The sequence below is a fragment of the Vicugna pacos genome, chromosome 10 (assembly GCF_048564905.1).
Source record: "Vicugna pacos chromosome 10, VicPac4, whole genome shotgun sequence".
Taxonomy (NCBI): Eukaryota; Metazoa; Chordata; class Mammalia; order Artiodactyla; family Camelidae; genus Vicugna; species Vicugna pacos.
In genome coordinates, this window is record NC_132996.1 from 2962457 (window position 1) to 2981730 (window position 19274).

Genomic DNA, 19274 nt, shown 5'->3' on the forward strand with positions numbered 1-19274 from the left:
TAAAAACGACGGTCACGGGTTACACCTGGGAGGGGGGGGAGGATGGAGGATGTCACAGCCTCCCGCCTTCAGCTCATTTATAACTGAACCAAGCCCTGCTTTCAACACTGTAATCCCTCTCGCTATAAAAACACGTGACATCAACGAGCACCCCTATCCTAACACCCGAAAGTGTTCAAAGGTACTTACCTGGGGCAGAAACACTGAGGGAGAAGACCAATGCACGCTCTCTTTCTAAGGCTCCGCCAGGAGAAGCTGGGCTTTACAGCCAGAGGCTCTCAGCCCGGGGAGCAGCGCCCACACCGCAGAGCTGGACCTCGAGGAGCGGGAAAGGGAGAGGAGGGCAGCCCCGGGGTTGGGGGGCAGGGAAAGCGGCGGGGGGCGCGGGCTGCAGCCCCGCTCGAAGGCCAGTCCCAGCCCCCGCCCGGGTCCGCAGACCCCACCGGTCCCGGACACAGCCGACCCAGGGGCGGGGACGGGTCGGCGGCCGAGGAGAGGAAGCCCGGGAGGAGAGGACTCGCGGGCGGGAGAGGGGAAGGGGACGCCGGCCGCGGACTGAGGGAAGCCCGGCTAGGGCGAGACGCGGCGGCAGCTGCGGGCCGGGCCGGGAACGGGGGGTGGCCGGTCCCCGGCAGGCGAGCGCCCTGGACAGGTGTGGCCGGGGCGCTGGGGCAGGCGGTGCGGGCAGAGGAGGCTGGCGCGAGCCCCTCAGCTGGACGCGCGCTCACGTGCGCCCTCGCGGGCTGTGATACGCGGACCCTCTTCGCCGGAGTCCCCCTACCTTACAACTCCACAGCCGGAGGCCCCGGCCCGGGGCAGGAGCCAACGGCCAGGCGGGCGGCGGACCGAGCAGCCTCTGCGGCCGATGCCGGCTCGGAGCTGGCGCTTCGGACCCGCGGTCCAGCCCGCACTGACCGTGCGCATGCGCAGAAGAGACACGCTGGGGAAGCGAGGGAGGGAGAAGTTGGGAGCGGAAGAGGGGGGAAAGTAGAGGCAGAGAGGTGGACAGAAGTAGGAGGGAGTAGGGAGGGATCTGGAGGAAGGAGAGTAGGTGAGATAGAGGAAAAAAGCTTTACCTTCAGGGGCACCCCAAAGGAGGCGCCAGTCCTGCCTCCGCGCCCCTCTCTAACCTCTCAAGGCCCGCAGCTCAAATTTCACCTCCCTGGTCAAGCCCCCCAGCCTAGGCCCCTGCAGAACCTCTACGGGGATCACACCTGCTATCCCCGCGGAGAGCTGAGTTTCCTGTCACTCTGAGAACTTAGCACCCGCAGGCGTTGTCGCTCAAAACCACCTTGGGTACAGTATAAATTGCCCTCTTACAGGATGGGAAACTGACGCAGGGACGATCTCTGCCTTAGCTGCACTATCTCAGGTGGTGGGTGGGCGGGAGAGGAAGTATAAGATCAGAGCCCCAGACAGAGCAGACTGCCTGAGTGTTGGTGCATAGTCCCCATCCCTCCTGGATAAACCACTCTCTGCGATAGGGGGCCCTTCAAGGTCCCACAGTAGGTCCCTGGGTTTGGAGAGCTGTCCTCAATTCCAGCACCCAGCTTGCTAGGCAGATAGGAGTGTTACGGAGTCCAAACTCATTCTGCTCACCACAGGACAGGCCAATAAATCCAGAGACCAGGTGTTGAGGCATGGAATAGCAAATTTCTGCAGACCTAGATGGCAAACTAATGTCCTTGAGAAGCATCTTCCCCAAGTCAGATTTCAGGCTCCTTTTATACTAAAAAGGGTCAGGGGGTATGCTTAGTTGTTGCAAACTTCTTGGTGTAGGAGTTCTTTGTTAGAATCATTTGTTCTTGCAGCTCTCCACCTGGGACAGATTCTTGTAAATCTCCAAGGAAACAAATGTTATTTTCCATTCTGCAGCTTGTTATCTTTATATGAATGGAACAGTATTAATATCCTTAAAGCTCATAGCCTTGAGAATAGGCTCTCCTGTATATTTCAGGCTCTAGGCAACACTGTTTTACAAAAGGTGCAGAACCAGAAAGACTAAGCCTGGGAGACAAAGCACAGGGTTAAAGTCAAAGGAACAGATGTAATATGGAGTCACATTTGTACTTTTCTATTACGGGGCAGAAGCCACTTGAGGATTTAAATCCCTTTAGGTTAAAAATAAGTAAAACTTTAAAGGAATTTACACACATAGATTGGAATGTGCATAGCATATTTCGAAAAGCACACAAAGGTTGTAAACAGTGGCATCTCCAGGGAAGGCTGAGTGAACAGATGAGGGAAACCTTTCCCTTGTGTAGTTTTGTGCTCTGATTTAATTTTTTTTACCATATGTATTTTTTTCCAGTTAAAAAAAAGTTAATGGAGGGAAGGACTAACTAGTTCAGCAAATACAGCATCCATGAAAACACTGAGCCATCACTTTTGCTTTAAGCTGGGAAGCATTTGACTCTCTACTATGTGCCCAGTGCTGTTTTATGACTTCTTTTATTATTTGTTTTTAATAAAGTAACAACATGCTATCCCTCACACCTGCACAGGGCTGGTGGAAAACCAATTGAGTTTTATTGAGTTGTTTCCCAAGGAGTAGAAATGTTATAAACAGAACACATCTTCAGGGCAAAACACGTGGAGTGAATTTCCAGCAGGCCAGACAGCTAGAAAGGGTTTTCAATAAAGGCACCCAGAGGCCAAGACACAAAGGCTCCAAGGCCCCATAAAAAGCTGCCCAAACTGCCTTCTCCATGGCACCACTGTAATAGAAAAGAACAAATCGGACTCGACATTATATCTGTTCCTTTGACTTTAACCCTGTGCTCTGTCTCCTAGGCTTAGTCTTGCTGGTTCTGCACCTTTTGTAAAACAATGTTGCCTAGAGTCTGAAATATACAGGAGAGCATATTCTCAAGGCTCTGAGCTTTAAGAATATTAACACTGTTCCATTCATATAAAGATAAGAAGCTGCAGAATGGAAAATAACATGTTTGTTGGAGGTTTACAGGGATCTGACCCAGGTGGACAGCTGCAAGAACAAAGGATTCTAACAACAAAGAACTCCTACACCAAGAAGTTTGCAACAACCAAGCACACCCCCTGCCCCTTTTTAATATAAAAGGAGCCTGAATTTTAACTTGGGTAAGATGCTTCTCCAGTACATTAGTTGACCATCTTCTTGGTCAGCTGGCTTTCCAAATAAAGTCACCATTACTTGCCCCAAAACCTGGTCTCCCAATTTACTGGCCTGTCATGCAGGGAAAAGAATGAGTTTGGACTCAGAAACACAAACATACCTTGAAAGTATCCATTTGGTGTATTTAATGACTTGCTTCCACTGGTCTTTCTTCCTGACTTTTCCTTCTCTTGCCCACTCCTGCTACGTTTATGAAAAGTCTGTCCGTCTGCTCATGTGGACACATTTCCATCTAGCCACTACCCTTCCAGGTAAGAACTGATGCCAAGAGGCAATGGAAGCTGCTAAGAGGTATTACCTGGTCAGAAAGGAGCAGGAGTGGATACTGGCTGCTGTTCAGGAGCAGGCTGGGACACCTGACAAGATGTCTTAAGCAGGGACAGACAGCTGGGCACCAAAGGAGAAGCTTCTAAGCCCCCATGAGGGACTTGCTGGATAGGACGGAAAACTTCCAGATTGTAGCACTGATCCCACCACGAGCTTCCTGGGCGAGGCTGGGCAAGTCATTTAAGTTCTCTAGGCCTGTGCTGTCCTCTTTTGGGAGCCATCAGCCACATGCAGAATAATGAAGTTATTCTGTACCCAGGCAGAATTATAAATAAACATTTTACTTCAAAGGCTCAGTATGTATGATGTTTAGAAACATTAGTGGGTTTCTTGCCCTAAAGAGTTATTTTTGTATGTCTGCCTTTCTGTGGTTTGTAATGCCCGTGACTAACGATTCCCTTATAGTGAGGTATTTTGAAATTATAAGTTACTGGGCACAGTACCCTAATATCACAGTTGAAAAAAATTGATCCACATAAGCAAGGTGATCTGATTTCATAGTTAAAAAGCAGGGGCTCTGGGGCCAGCCTGCCTGAGTATAAATTCTCACTCTACCTCTGAGGGTTTCTGTGTGAATCGTGGACAAATTCTTCTTCTATTTTTCTTAACTGATTTGTGCCTCTTCTTCCTTACCTTTTAAATACTGAGGAATATGTAGACTCTACCTCCTACTGTGCTGGCAGGATTAAATGAGTTAACCTATGTGCCACCCACTCCCCTGAGTTTAAGCATTCTCCAGGCAATCAGTTCCAAACTTGGAGGCATTCTCCACTGCCTTAGTCAGTCTGGGATGCTGTAACAAGTTACCATGGGTCAGGCAGCTTAAACAACCAGCATATTCCTCAAGTTTTGGAGGCTGAGATGTTCAAGATGAAGGTATCTGGGAGACAACTGGCTTCATGGCTTGAAGATGGCTGTCTTCGCACTATCTTCATGGGGCTGAGAGCAGAGAGAGGCAAGTTTCTGGGGCCCGTTATAAGGGCGCTAATCCCATTCATGAGGGCTCTACTCTCATGACCTCATTTTATCCTACTAATCACCTCCCAAAGGCCCCACCTCCCAATACCATCACACTGGGAGATCCGGTTTCAACATATGGATTTCAAGGGGACCCATTCAGTCCACACATCGGCTAACTTTCCCCAGCTTGCTGTCATCCAACCTATACTAATTCCTTCAAATTAACGCTTATCTCTCTCTGCGCCCTTTTCCTTTCCTACATCCACTACCACTGAAGCCCTGTGACATTTTACTCATTTTCCTGGTAGAGGTTTCATTGATTCCTCTACTCCAATGCTCTCCTCATTCCAGTCTGCCACATAGTTCTCCCTAAAACTTGGCTTGAGGATACCATCTTCCCACTTCACCTCATTTGTTTTAGGTGTTGAATGTCAGAATCCCCTCCACACCCCATCCCAGACCTTTAATCCCTTACACACCCCCTCCCTATGTTACTTTTCTATTACTACTATTACAAATTTCCAGAAACTTAATGGCTTAAACCAGCAAGGATTTATCACCTTATAGCTGTGGAGGTCAGGGGTCCAACACAGTTCTCATTGGGATAATTCAAGGTACCAGCAGGGTGCCTGCCTGCCTTCTGGAGGGTCTAGAAGAGAGTGTTTCCTTGTTTTTTTCCAGTTTCCAGAGGTCATCCACCTTCCTTAGCTTGTGCCCCATGACTTCCTCCATCTTCATGGCCAGCAGCCTTTCTGAACTTGTGCTCCATGGCTACACCTCCCTCTGACCCTAAGCTCAACTGGGAAATGTCCTCTGCTTTTAAGGACCCCTGTGATTACACTGGGCCCACCTGGGCAATCCAGGCTACTCTCCCTATTTTCTCATATCAGGATCCCCTTTTCCTACCCCACTCAGGCATTATGTATGTGGCTGTGACACTCACCATGGGTAATGTTTCCTCTCATGAGCAATTAAAGGTTCAAGACACTTGTGAACGGCTTTTTGTTTTTCTTTCTTAAGTCTTTCCACATTCAGGACATCTGGTGAGATTATATGACTCCTGTTTATTTGTGGCCCGGCACTAATCTTTAATAATGTATCATCGGTTTAAAAGGCTAACTAGTAGACAATTTAGAAGACAGAAGTCCTCTAAGATTTTTATCCTAAAATATGTGTCATCCCTTTGGCCGTGTACAGTAACATGTCATAGGTGGCTACCCCGCGGGGGGGGCACATTATTCTGCCACCACACTCCTGTCATTCACACCAACGTGATCTCCTAGCTGAGGATCTATGCTCCCAGCTTTGCTCACTTTCTCCTCCTTTCCATTGACCATCCTGTTCCCACCACTTCCTTTGTTCACCACATCAGGATTTCATGGCCACATTCTTCTCTAAACGGAATGGATATTGTGCATCGAACATTTGATAACTGTTCTTACTGTATACGCACACACTCACCTACACGTATCCCCATCCATCTCTATTTTCCTAGACTCTTCCAGAGTAATCAGTTCCATGATGATGATGATACTGACAGTGCTGACAGGGGCCTCTCAAGGACTCTGATAATGAGGGAATCAATAAAGAGAGGGAATCATTGCAAAACTGCCACAGAAACAGGCTTAGAGGTAAATAACCGCTATAGTGTTTAATGAAATCGACTAATATTTAATTACTTTTAAATTTTTATATCACTGTATTTAAAATTTTAAGGGGAATTTTCATTCACCACTAACCAAAATTTGACTTTAGGACCAAAATCTAAGAGGATTTCTATCTTCTAACAAATTGCCCACTGGCCTTTTAAACATGTGATCCTTTAAAAAAGATTAGTGCTGGTCTGGAAATAAACAGGATTATATAATCTCGCCAGACACAATGAATGTGGAAAGACTAAGGAAGAAAAACAAAAAGCCATTCCTAACATCTTGAACCTTACGTTGCTCACAGGAGAAAATGTTAGCCAAGGTGAGAGTCACATCAACATGACGCCTGAGTGGGATGGGGAAGCTGATCTTCCTCATCAGACATTTATGCTGATTTGTTAGATGCCAACACAGTTTTTTCATTGGATTTGCTTCTAGTAAGTATGGAACAGTTTAGGGCCTACCAAAAGCAGACTAAACATTTTCCTCTGCTGTCAGGTCTCTGGACTGAATGTCCCCACAGGAAGGACATGATTATATTTCATATGAAAAGTCTTCCTGAGAAACAACAAGCTTTTAGAGGGCAGAACTGCAGGTCCCCCGTGGAGGGCAGGAAGAGGGCTAGAGGGGACACTGGAAATACAGCAGGAGTGAGTTCAGATACTGCTGCTCAGGTTGCCAAAGACAGCATTGCTATCTCTAAGGATACGACATTCTCCCAAAAGTTGCTTGAGTGAAGGGGTGTGTGAACACTAAGCGGGTTGTTAAGACACAGCAGCACATAATTAGCATCACAAGTCAATTACAGTTTGTTTTGATATTTGGAAAATAATTAGCCCATTGCTCTTTGACAGTGCAGCAGGAGCAACAGAAATAATAAAGACTGAGCCGTCTTGGACACAACAATCAATAAACAATTCTAAATCTGCAGGATTCCTTGACAACATGCAAGCAATGAGCTAGATGTGTGCTGCAGATACCTCTTACTGCAGGGCTCACTCCTGCAAAGCATAGAACTAGTTTTCTCAGCAAAGGGACAAGTCAAGATTCCTAATCTTGAGAGGTTTCAGCCAAATATGACTAAATGCAATCAAATATTATGACATGTGAATGGAGCACAAACGAAAGAGAAATTCCTTTCACCTGGGATCTAGAGACTTCTTCAGAAAATGTGGCTTTAGAGATGGACAAAGAAATGGGTGGAATTTTGGCAGAACAGGATGTAAGGAAGAGAACTTAAAATCTGATCCTAAAATTTATATAAAAATGCGAAGGATCCCAAATATCCAAAACAACTTTGAACAAACTTGGAAGACTGACACTACCTGATTTTTTTAGACTTTTTTTTAATAAAGCTACAGTAATCGGAAAGTATGGCATTGGTGGAAAACAGGAAAACAGAATAATGGAATGGAATAGAATGTTCAGAACTAAACCAACACTTACATAGGAAATTAATTCTCAATAAGGATGCAGTGAAAACGGGTCTTTTCAACAAGCAGTGCTGGAACAATTAGATACCCATATGCAAAAAAAAAAAAAAGAACTTTGATCCATACCTCACCACATACACAAAAATTAACTCAAAGTGGATCATAAATCTTAATAGAAAATCTAAAACTATAAAACATCTAAGAGAAAAAAAGCATAGGCTTAAACTTTATGACCTTGGGTTTGGCAAATATTTCTTTGCTATGACACCAAAAGTATAATCTATTTAAAAAAGAAACTGATACAGTAAACTTTATCAAAATGAAGACTTCAAAGTCTTCTTAAACACTGCTGAGCAAGTGAAAAGACAAGCCAGACAGAAACAGAAACTATTTGCAGATCATATATCTGATAAAGGTGATCAGATACAAAGATCTCTCTTTGCATCTGATCCGGAATAAAGAACTCTCAAAATTCAATAATAAACCGAATGACAATGAGCCAGACCTGAAAACACACTTCATTAAAGATTCCCAGATGGATAATAAGCATATGAAAAGATGCTGATTAAAGATGCTATTAGTCATTAGAGAAATGCTTTTAAAAACCACAGTGAGATACCAGTACACATACATACTAGAATGAATATGATTATAAAGACTTACCTCACAAAGTGCTGCCAAGGAAGTAGAGCAACCAGAACTGATACACACCACGAGGAATTTACAATAATACAATCATTTCGGAAAACTGTTTAGCAGTTTCTTAAAAAAAGGTAAACACCTATCTACCATATGACCCAGACATTCCTCATCTGGTGCTTTAGAAAATAAAAGCATATGTCCATACAAAGACTTGTAACCAAATATTCACTGCACTTTTATTTATAATAGCCAACGTTGTATTGTAAATGACCCATGCATCCATCAAGAAGTAAATGGAGAAACAAATGATGGTCTAGCCAAACACTGCTCACAATGAACTATTCAGAAAAAACTCAACACTAAACAATACTCTGCTATAAGAAAAATAATGAAAGAAGTCAGGCAACATAGAGTAGATACTGCATGAATCCATCCATACAAGAATCTTGAAAATGCAAACCAATATGTTGTGATAGAAAACAGATCAATGGTTTCCAGGGGAAGAGATGGGGAGGGAGGGAGGGACAACAAAAGGCAGGAGAGAAGTTTTGTGCGTGATAGGTATGTTCACTGTCCCGAGTGTGGTCATGGTTTCTCGGGGATACACTTATGTCAAAATGTTTTAAGTTGTACACTTTAAATATGTAAAAATTATTCTGCCAAGTATACCTCAAAGCTGTTTGAAGAAAAAAGGCACCTCAGTCCTGACCCACCTCAGCGCCTGACTGGATTGAGATGATCAGTCCCTCACCCTATCTGCCTAACAGGAAGGTAGAAAACCTCTCACAGAAGACAACATATGGATTTTTCACTCACAATGTCTGCCATGTAATAAAGAATTTCTAGACATGCAACATGTCAAGACTACATGACTGACACTATGAGAATAAGAAACACTAGACAATAGATCCAAACCCACAGGTGATGTAGGCATCAGAGTTAACAATAAAGGCTATAAAATAGTTACTTTTAATACATTCAAGAAAATAACAAAATGATGGGGAAATAGCTAACAGGATAAAGATTTTCACATGAGATATATACTAGAATGTATTTTTAAGAAAAATCAAACAGATACTCTTAAAACTGAAGCTTTCAGATCTGGAAACAAGTGAACAGAGCTAATTTGGATCCCTTTAAAGTAAAACTTTTAGTAACACTGGATAAAATACAACAACAAAAATAATACAGAGCTAACTATGGAGAGAGAAGTTCCCAGGTGACAATATAAAGAGGTCTCATGTTTGTCAAAGCACTGTCCTATTCACGTATCTCACCTGATTCTCAAAACTGATCAGCGCAGTCCCATAGGGCAAGAAGTACCACACCATTTCACAAATGCATACGCAGGTCACCCGACTGATCGATACAATCAGTGATAGGAGAGGGGACAAAACTCAGGTTCCTGATTCCTTGTTTCATTAACTGTGGGACAAATGATCAATTCAGGGGTAATAAATCAGTGAATGAGTGAGTAACACAACTCTCCATTAGTCCCACAAGTGCCTGGAAGAGTGAGCCTGGGTAAACTGAGTAATGTAACAGCCCATCTACTTTCATTACCATCCTTTCCAGGTTTATATAAAAGTTACTTCCACCCAGGCAGTGGCAAGAATCATGTCTCAACACACTCTCAAATCCACAGCAGAACCTGACAACAATTAGGCTCTAGAGTCTGTGTTTGGCGAGTGTGGAATCTCAGTGATTCCAGCTCTTACACCTCTGCCTTGCCACCCACTCCTTGCAACACGGCCCTTATGACCAAGTTCTACCAGGGCTGAGGCCACGGAACCCATTTACAGGACTGGAAAAACCTGATCATGTTAACTAACCTCCAAATTATTATCAAGAATCACCTACATTTCAGGGATCAGTAATCCCAGAAGCTTTGCAGTTCAGGCAGCTGAGGGACTTTTATATCAGATCTATCTCCTATTATGACTGCCTGGGTGACATCAGACAAGGAATTCTGCTTCAAAGCCTCAGTTTCTCCTTTCAGGGATAAGCCTGATGAACAAATCTTGTCGCCCACTCAACAAATATGATTTGAAGATCAATGACTTACACAGGAGGACAACACTCACTAGACTGTGGGTTTAGAATCAGAGAAAAATCATTTGAGAAAGACGGACAGAATGCGGCTTTAATGCAAATTTAAGTGGTCTTACCTTATCAGTAACTCTTCTTCCACTACTTGTCACTTCACCAAACTTTAAAAGATGTTTGAGAACAGGGATGAGTGTGCCAGCAATCTGTGACCCAATAACCTAAAATGTCACCTAGGAAAAAGAGGGGGAGTAACACATTTAGAAAAAGCACGGTGAGGATGGTGGGAACATCCCCCTAGTCCAGGCTAAGAAGCTCTGAGTAACAGCCTTCCTGCCTGCCTGGAGCATCAGCTGATGTGAAAACCAACCTAGAAACCACCCTGTCCAGCAGCTCTTTCACGACACAGGCTACACTTTCTCAAGGTGATGAACAGGTTCCATTGACCCCTTTGCTGAAGAATAAAGACAAAAGAGACCAAGAGAGTTCTGCCCCTCCCCTGGGGAGAGCCCACACCTTGGGCTGACTAAACCTCGCAGGCCTCCCAAATGCAGGTAAACTGGAGACTGGGCATCCTGTGAACTTGGGGCAGCAAAGGTTGCCCCTGTGCCAGGCTGCAGGGGAGATGGGAACAAACTGAACGACTGCCAGGGGCAGCCCCCTAAGGGCAACGTGCCCTGAGTCTGGTGGTGAGGCTGTCAGAGAATCTGTCTTTTGACCTGGGGCAACAGAAGCCACCCCCAGGCCAAGCCACAGGGAAGACAGGAGCTAATCCACCAGCTCACCCTGCACGCTCCCATACCCCCGCCACCACCCCACTGCCCACAGTAAGACCTGGAGAAGGGCAACCAGCAAATGAGGGGCAGAAGAGGCCGCCCTCTGGCCAGGCTGCCAGGGAGATGGGAGCTAATCCACCAGCTCGCCAGGGGCAGCCCCTTCCCCTCTCTGACCACTGAACGCACCTCACCCGCCTCCCTGCAGCAACCTGACCAGGAGGAGAGTGTCAGGCGAATCTTGGGCAGGAAAGGCCGCCCTTAGGACACACCAAGGTGCAGAGAAGAAGAAATGGGACCACCTCGCCAAGGCAGCCCCACTCGCCCTGCCGCCGCCAACACCACAGCCCCAAAAGCACCGAGCCCGACTACCCGGATCAGGCTGGCAGTGACACATGTGTCATGGCACCTGGGGAAACAGAGACGGCTCCCATGGCCAAGCCACAGGAGAGATGGGACCAAATGGACCCGCTGCCAATCAGCAGGTCCCCTACCGCCGCGGACACTAACAGCCACTCCATACCCTGAACGTACCGAGCCCACCTCGCTGGGACAGGCTGACCTGCAGACAGCCCTGGCGAAATATGCAGCAGAGGACGCCCCCAGGCCAGGCTTCCTGGGACAGGGGAGTAAACCAAACGGCTCCCCTGGGGCGCCCACCTCCGCAGCCCTTACTACACCACGCTCTTCTCCCAGGAGAAAACTGACCTGGCGTCGGACACTTAGGCGAATCACGGGCGGCAGACGCCGTCCCCAGGACAGGCCACGCCACGGAGGACAGAAGAAATAGGACCAGCTCGCCAGGGCAGCCCCACTCTCCTTGCCGCCACCCCAAAAGCCCCGGCCCGCCTCCCAGGATCACGCAGGCAGGGACAGGTGTGTCATGGCACCTGGGGCAACATAGAGCGCTCCCCTGGCCAAGCCACGGGAGAGATGGGAGTAAATGGACCCGCTCCACCTCGGCAGGCCCCCTACCGCCGCGGACGCCGCCTCGCCACCCCCGCACCCTGAACGCACCGCACCGGGCCTACCTTGATGGGACACGCTGACCTGGAGGCGGGCCTGGCGAATTAGGCATCAGAGGCCGCCCGCAGGTCAGGCTTCGCTGAAGAGGGGAGTAAACTGATCGGCTCACCTGGAGCAGAGACCGCCGCAGCCGCCCTTACTGCACCGCGCCCGTCTCCCAGGAGCAAGCTGACCTGGAGTCCAAGGCTGCCCCCAGGCGAGACCACGGGGGAGAGGAGAAATGGACCAGCTCCCAGAGGCAGCAGCTCCCCACCCTGACCGCTCTGCCCCTCTCCCCAGCAGGCTGAGTGGGACAGGTGTGTCTCACGACCTGGGACTGCAGAGCCCACCCACAGGCCAGGCCACCCGGCAGGGGAAGCAAAACCACCAGCTCACCTAAGGCAGCCCTCTTCTCCTTGCAGCCACTGCTGCTGCCCTTGTGCCCTGAGGGCACCTTTGCTGGGTGCAGAACGAGTTTGCACTGGGTAACAACTTTGGATAATTTAGTTGAATTTTTTAACCTTGATTTTTTCATTTCTATAATGGGCATAAGAATAATAATCCCTTCACTACCTGTTCTTGTCTTACGTCACCAGATAATCAAATATACGTATGTATATGCACACACATACACACACACATATACACATACACAGGCTAGAGGAATCGTTACTGCATTTTTTTGTTGATATACATTCAAACTATTCTAGTTTAGTTTTAATGCACTATAAGCAGATACTGGTTTTGCAGAAGAAAGGAAACAACTGATTTCATACTTATTAGACAGATTTCATTTTATTAACAAAGATCAAGTTTTGATATGTTCAAATTTGTAGATGAACCGATTGATCCAAGATATCTGATAAAATCAACAGACTAAGACAACAACAAAAACACTGATAATTATGTTCTCTGTAATTAAATATAATCCCTTGAATCTCTTGGAAGCCTACAATAGAATGGCATGTGCTTGGATTTCAAGTTCTAGCAGTAAGCAGAGATGACAGACTAGCCAAGATAAGTTCATCAAAATTATATTTGTCTGGCTATGGTGAAATGTGTCCAATATATCAACTCGTTCTGTAACATCAGCTCCAAAGCCACAGAAAGTGCTGTGTTTGCAAGGATGGAGGAGGGAAAAAAAGATTGATGTCAACCTGTCAAGTTTCTTACAAATATTAAAACAAAGGATTCTATCTATTGAGGTATACACAACTCTCATTTCATTCCAACAAATGCAGTAATTATTCTAGAGTTTAAGAAAAAAATCTGGGTAAATCTGGCCGTACTTTCTCCACAAGGTTTTGATTTAACCACTGAGAAAGGTGAGGGGTGTGAAAACCAAGGGGAAGGAAATTGTTTAGCACCTGCCGTGTGCCAGGTACTAGGCGACATCCTTTATAGATTAATTTAATAACTCCTCCCACCTACACTGCAATGTGGGTATGTTAACCGCCATCTGACAGATACAAAACTGAGACTGAAATTAAAAATGGAAACATACAACCCATAAGTGCTGGAGTCGGTGCCCCGATATGGTATCTGTAAATCTTCAAAGACTTTGCTCTATCTACACTATCACGTTGTTGGAAAAATGTATTTTGTTTATATTAATTGAGGAAAAATGTAAGTAAGAAGGAAATATTCCACTAAAAGATATTAAATGATTTATTTTAAAGTCCAAGATGAATGATCTTTCCCAAGTATTCTCTGGTTTGGATTCTACCATTAAGTATTAAATGCAGCCTCTGGTGCATGCTTTTCTAACAAATGACATAATTAGATTCTCTCTCAATGGACAATCTGTGTGTGAAAATACTTTTTCAGTTCTTTATTGATCTCATGACAGAGACCAGCACGGTTTGAATTCTAGAAAACAGTCTGCAAGTGGGCTTGCCACTTTTGACACTCAGAATTAATTTGATGGGGTGTAGGTGTTATGCTCTTAATGTCTACCCACTGCACACCTGGCTGAAAATTTATAAGCCAAGTAACAAACAAGATCCCATCACATAAATATATATAACAATGTCTAAAATAAAGTTCACTTATTCAATAAATATTTGTTGAGTGGCTATTACGGCATTATTCCTTACACTGGAAACCTACATTTCTTGAGCTTACAGAACATTTATTCTATTTTAGGGAGACAGCAACTAAGCAAAGCAAATACATTATGTAATATCAGATAGTCATAGCGCTTTGAAAGAAATAAAGCAAAATCAGAGGATAGAATGACTGCAGGGTGTTCTTACAAGGCCATTGGTCAGCATCTTTCTCTTTAAGAAGCTGATTTGGGGTAAATACCCTAAAAAGTAAGGGGGGGGGTAAGCACATCTTTATCTGGGGGAAGAGATTACCAAGCAGAGAGAATAGCAGGTGCAAATGCCCTGAGAGTGGAGTGTTCTGGGTGTGTTAAAGGCACCGCAAATGTGGCTGGAACACAGTGAGTAGGAAAGAATGTTGCAGGTGAGTTTGCAAGGGAACTACCTGTTTGTAGACGTATACGGGCTGTGGCAAGAATCTGAGATCGTGTGATAGGACACCAAAGTGTGATGGGGTTTTGAGGAGGAAAGTAACTTAATCTGACTTTATTTTTTAAAATTACACTATGGCTACTACATTGAAAACAGGAGGAGGACAAGTGTGGAAACCAGCCAGGGAGCTGTTGGAATAGTCAAGAGATTTTAATAACTTCCACCTGCCCCCAGGGAAACACTGGTCACATGGAAACTAGTGTTTGAAATCATCCAAATCCTTTCTTAACATTTTGAAATCCCTTGATTTTTTTTCTTCCTTTTAAATCTCCATAGATTTTACTCAGAACAGGTAACAATTTATCAAGTATTAGATGACAGTGAGATTTCCCAATTAATTTTCAAAGCACTTGTTAACCAACTGCTATGAGGATTTGGCCTTTGTCCATGCATGTTTTAAAATCTTGTCAATTATAGGAAATTACATGGTAAAGAGGTGTAACATTTTTGAGCTACTGGGAGCATGACCTTTGCCTATAGTAAGTTGGAGGATCCATCATGCTCTTCTCAGTAGAGTTCTGTTTGTGCATCCAACATCTCAGGCTGTTGCTGGCAAGTGGTTCTCATTAGGTTCTTACTACCCAGATGTAAGGTGATGTGACTCCTGCTACCCCAGGGCCTTCACTGTGTCCTCAGGTTGACAGGGTAGCTGATGAACTATGGGTACTTACATCCATCCTAGTGAATTCAAGGGGCTAATGGCTCTGTATCCCTCCATTTCTCGTTATGCCTCTGATGAACAATTTCAAGGCACATGAGGCCTTGTGTTCTTTAGAGACAACAGAGGGCTCTCTGCTCAGAAAGAGGCAGCCTTGAGTGCAGAAGTCACCAGGGAGAGACCCAAGAGGACTCCAGATTGGACACTCCTTCCTCATCAGTACTGTCATCATGTAACAGAGGAGAATAAATCTAACTCCACATTCAATCTTTTCTGTTAGTTTTAACCCTGTGCCCTGCTTTCTAGGCTTAGTCTTGTCAGCTCTGCACCTTTTGTAAAGCACCAAGAAGTTTCCAACAACCAATCACACCCCTCCCCTTTTTAGTATAAAAAGAGCCTGTATTCTGACTTGAGGATGGTTCTCCAAGACATTACTATGCCATCCTCTTGGTCTGCCAGCTTTCTGAATAAAGTAATTATTCCTTGCCCCAACACCTCGCCTCCCGATTTATTGGCCTGTCGTGCAGGTCACACTTGAGAAAAGGAATGTGATATAACATGAGTGGGTATTTGCTAATATTCGTTGGAAGATCAGCTATTAACCAAGACTCTATATAATTTTTTTAAAAAATTATTTTATAGTGAGCTTATTTTATTGAAATTCACCACTTCTGTAAGAAAAGGATCATAATACAATCTATTTATATATTGTCTTACAATGTTTGTAGCTTTAAAAAAACCAACTGGTGTCAACATATAATTCCAATTAAGCTAAATTTCTTAAAAATAGAACAAGTCATGTGTTCAAACATACAAGAGCACAAGAAAAGCTGGTGACACTGTAGTCACTTCCAAGGGTTTCTGGAAAGTACATCTAAAACTCCCTTCTCTTCTACAGCCACTGTGGAAACAAAGAGCCTCAATCTAGACTGTACACTTAAGAGAAACCAAGAAATGTCATCAGTTATTGTGCCCATTACCCAGGTGGATCTATCCTAGTCATGCTCATTCTTACATTAGTTAATGAAATATTAATGTAAAAGACCTAACCTGTGTTCACAAGAAAATTTTATAAAGAAAAATTAACACACACAAAAGAAGAGGGACTGGATACTATATATAAGATAAACATAGAAGACTTTGTGAACGGTGGAAAGAAGAAAGCAGGCTGGCTGGGAACCACGAGACCCAGGAATGGCATGGCAGTGGTTTCCCTGTTTTTTTCTTGTGCTTCTTATATGCCAACGTGGGTACCGGAAAAGCTGGCTACCCAGAAGCATCAATAGAAACAGACAAAAATGGAGTCTCAAGAAAAGTCTACTCTCTCTCGCCACAGGCCTAGAAAGAGGGCACCTAGCAAGACAGACAACTTTGAGAGAAGAGCATGTTTCCCCAACCAAACAATACAGAAAACCAAACTGAAAACAAAAGACAGTGTCTCATGTTCGCTCACCCCTGTCAAGCCAGGTTAGAGGAGCCCAAACTTCCAACCTCACCCAGCTGCACAGAGGTACCCTTTCCAGTCAGGAGGGCTGAGTGGGCACAGGGGCTTAACGTCCACCCCAGTGATGACGGAGGCCACATGGAGATGCAGGAGGTCCACCCCCAGGAGCAGCACCGAAGCATCCTTCTCCCAAGCCATGCTGGTGTCAGAGGAGGCGCCACTCCTGCTGGAACTTTCCTCCCCACCCCTCCTGGGGTCTCTAAGACCACACGGGGAGCAGCAAAAAGGTGCTTCCCTGTCTCCTGCCAAGAGAAGTGTCAAGGCACGCATTGGGGTAGCCTGGACTTTCACCTCCCCTGGACGTACCAAGGTGGGGCCCCTCCCCTCTGCTGGTGTCAGAGACAGCTGCCCAACTGAATATTATAAAAGATGTGACACAGGCAGACTTTGATCCTGAATGAATCACAATGACAGCGTGTGTGTGCTGTGGTGGGGAGGAGAGAGACAGGATGCTGAGGGCTGGTGAGAAACAGACAAGAGGAAAACCAGGTGGAGCGCTTGGCAGCCTTGGACCTGGCCATTAGGACACATGCCCACTCGAGTCTCTGGTTTCAGGGCAATGATGAGGACAGAAGCCAGACTGAAGGGTCACGGAAACGGAAACTGAGAAAGTGAGGCAGTTGGTGCAGACTAATGTTACCAGGACCTTGGAGGAAACAATGGAGAGCAAGTGTCAAGAGAGATTATTCGTATGTGTTTAAACAACCTTTCAAAAGAAAGCAACAGACATGTTCCCCGGGGAATGAAATTTCTTTTAACAATACAGGTACACAAAAGAAAATGCACACTTGGTCAAACAGCTGATCAATTGTAGAGCGACCCCAGGAACCAGATCTCCCAGGGTCCCAGGAACCAGATCTCCCAGGGCCCCCATTCACCACACTTCAAATAAACTGATAAGCACTTTAGCCATTTCCCTATTCACAAATGAACCTGCATCTTTTAATCTAGGTTTCTCCCAAGACTTTTCATACGAAAGACTGTAATTAAACTAACGGATATTAAAATCACTAGGAAGGAAGAAAAAAACAAGAGACAGAAAAATAAGAAGGAAAAGGAAAAGAAATGCTGATTTATAACTAAGAAGCTCTTAAAACACTACATTTATCAGGGTTCACTCCAAACTGATCTCCCTTGCCTCTGCGGAGTGAAAATAACCCTGTCACTGTTAGGTTCCTCCATCAGTGAACCTAACAGGGCACATCTCCACTGCCCTTACATCTACCAGGTTTGGTCTTGCCAATTTCAGATGTGGAGGGCAGGGTGGCAGCATCTGCCATTCAGACATCGGGCTCTGTCCTCGGCTCTGGAGCATCTTCAGGGACAGTTTACGCCAAGGAGACAGGGGTCCTCCCCACCGTGGCTTCACGAACCACGACGCGCTTAAGAGGGGGCCAGCGGCCTGCCCACCTCAGAGGGCCAGTCCTACCTTCAGCCAAAAGGCGCAGAGCTGCTCAAACGATGGATCCAGGCTTTTTCGCTGAAATCAGCTGCGGCAAGTATTCCTTCTCTTCCACAGCGCAGACCTCAGACCTTTGAAAGCAAGGCGCGGGGTTTACACGCAACGAATGAGGTCGACAGACAGCACCTCTCGGGCGCCCTCCGCAGACAGGGCCCGGCGCTCTCTACGGGACAGCAAAGCGCGCCTGGCACTGCTGTAGGGATGCGCGACAAGGGCCCCCGGGCAGCACCGAACGACGTCCACGTACGCGATCACGAAGGCTCACCCAGCGGCCTGAACTGGAGACGCAGGAGCGGATAGCCGTCCAGCCTCCGCCCGCCATCCCTCGATCGCGCACAGACCGGCTCACCAGAACGTGGATACAGAGAAGTGGAGAGCCGTCCAGTCTCCGCCCGCCGTCCCTCGTTCAAGCCCAGGCCGGCTCACTTCAGCCGCCACAACTGCATTCGCAGAAGCGGAGAGCCGTCCAGCTTCCGCCCGCGGTCCCTGGTTCGCGCCCAGGCCGCCTCACACCAGCGACCTCCACGGGAGACGCCGGAGCGGAGAGCCCTCCCGCCTCCGTCCGCCGTCCCTCGCTCGCACACAGAACGGATCACCTCAGCGGCCTGGAGACGCAGGAGCGGAGAGCCGTGCAGCCTCCGCCCGCCTACCCTCGCACGCGTTCAGACCAGCTCACCAGAACGTGGATACCAGGAGTGGAGAACCGTACAGTCTCCGCCCGCCGTCCCTCGTTCGCGCCCAGGCCGACTCACACCAGCGGCCCCAAATGCAGACGCCGGAGCGGGAGCCGTCCCGCCCACGCCGGCCCCCCCAACGACCTCGGCCAGGCCGGCTCACACCAGCGGCCTGAGTTGGAGAAGCAGGAGCGGAAAGCCGTGCCGGCCCCGCCCGCGGCCCCTGGTTCGCGCCCAGGCCGGCTCACTCCAGCGGCCTGAAATGGAGACGCAGAAGCGGAAAGCCGTGCAGGCTCCGCCCGCCGTCCCTCGTTCGCGCCCAGGTCGGCTCACAGCAGCGGCCTGAACTGGAGACGCAGGAGCGGAGAGCCGTGCCGCCTCCGCCCGCCGTCCCTCACTCGCGCACAGACCGGCTCACCTCAGCGGCCTGGATACGCAGGAGCGGAGAGC

General features: G+C 46.8%; 1 long non-coding RNA gene across 1 annotated transcript in view; it reads right to left on the reverse strand.

The window, feature by feature from the left end:
- Positions 1 to 19274, reverse strand: part of LOC107034771 (uncharacterized) — a 79730-nt gene that overhangs the window by 59129 nt on the left and 1327 nt on the right. Inside the window, exons 2-3 of the long non-coding RNA XR_012076917.1 lie at positions 18118 to 18221; positions 10334 to 10444 (exon numbers count right to left, since the gene is read on the reverse strand). This is a non-coding gene — a long non-coding RNA (uncharacterized lncRNA). The remainder of the gene's footprint in view (positions 1 to 10333; positions 10445 to 18117; positions 18222 to 19274) is intronic.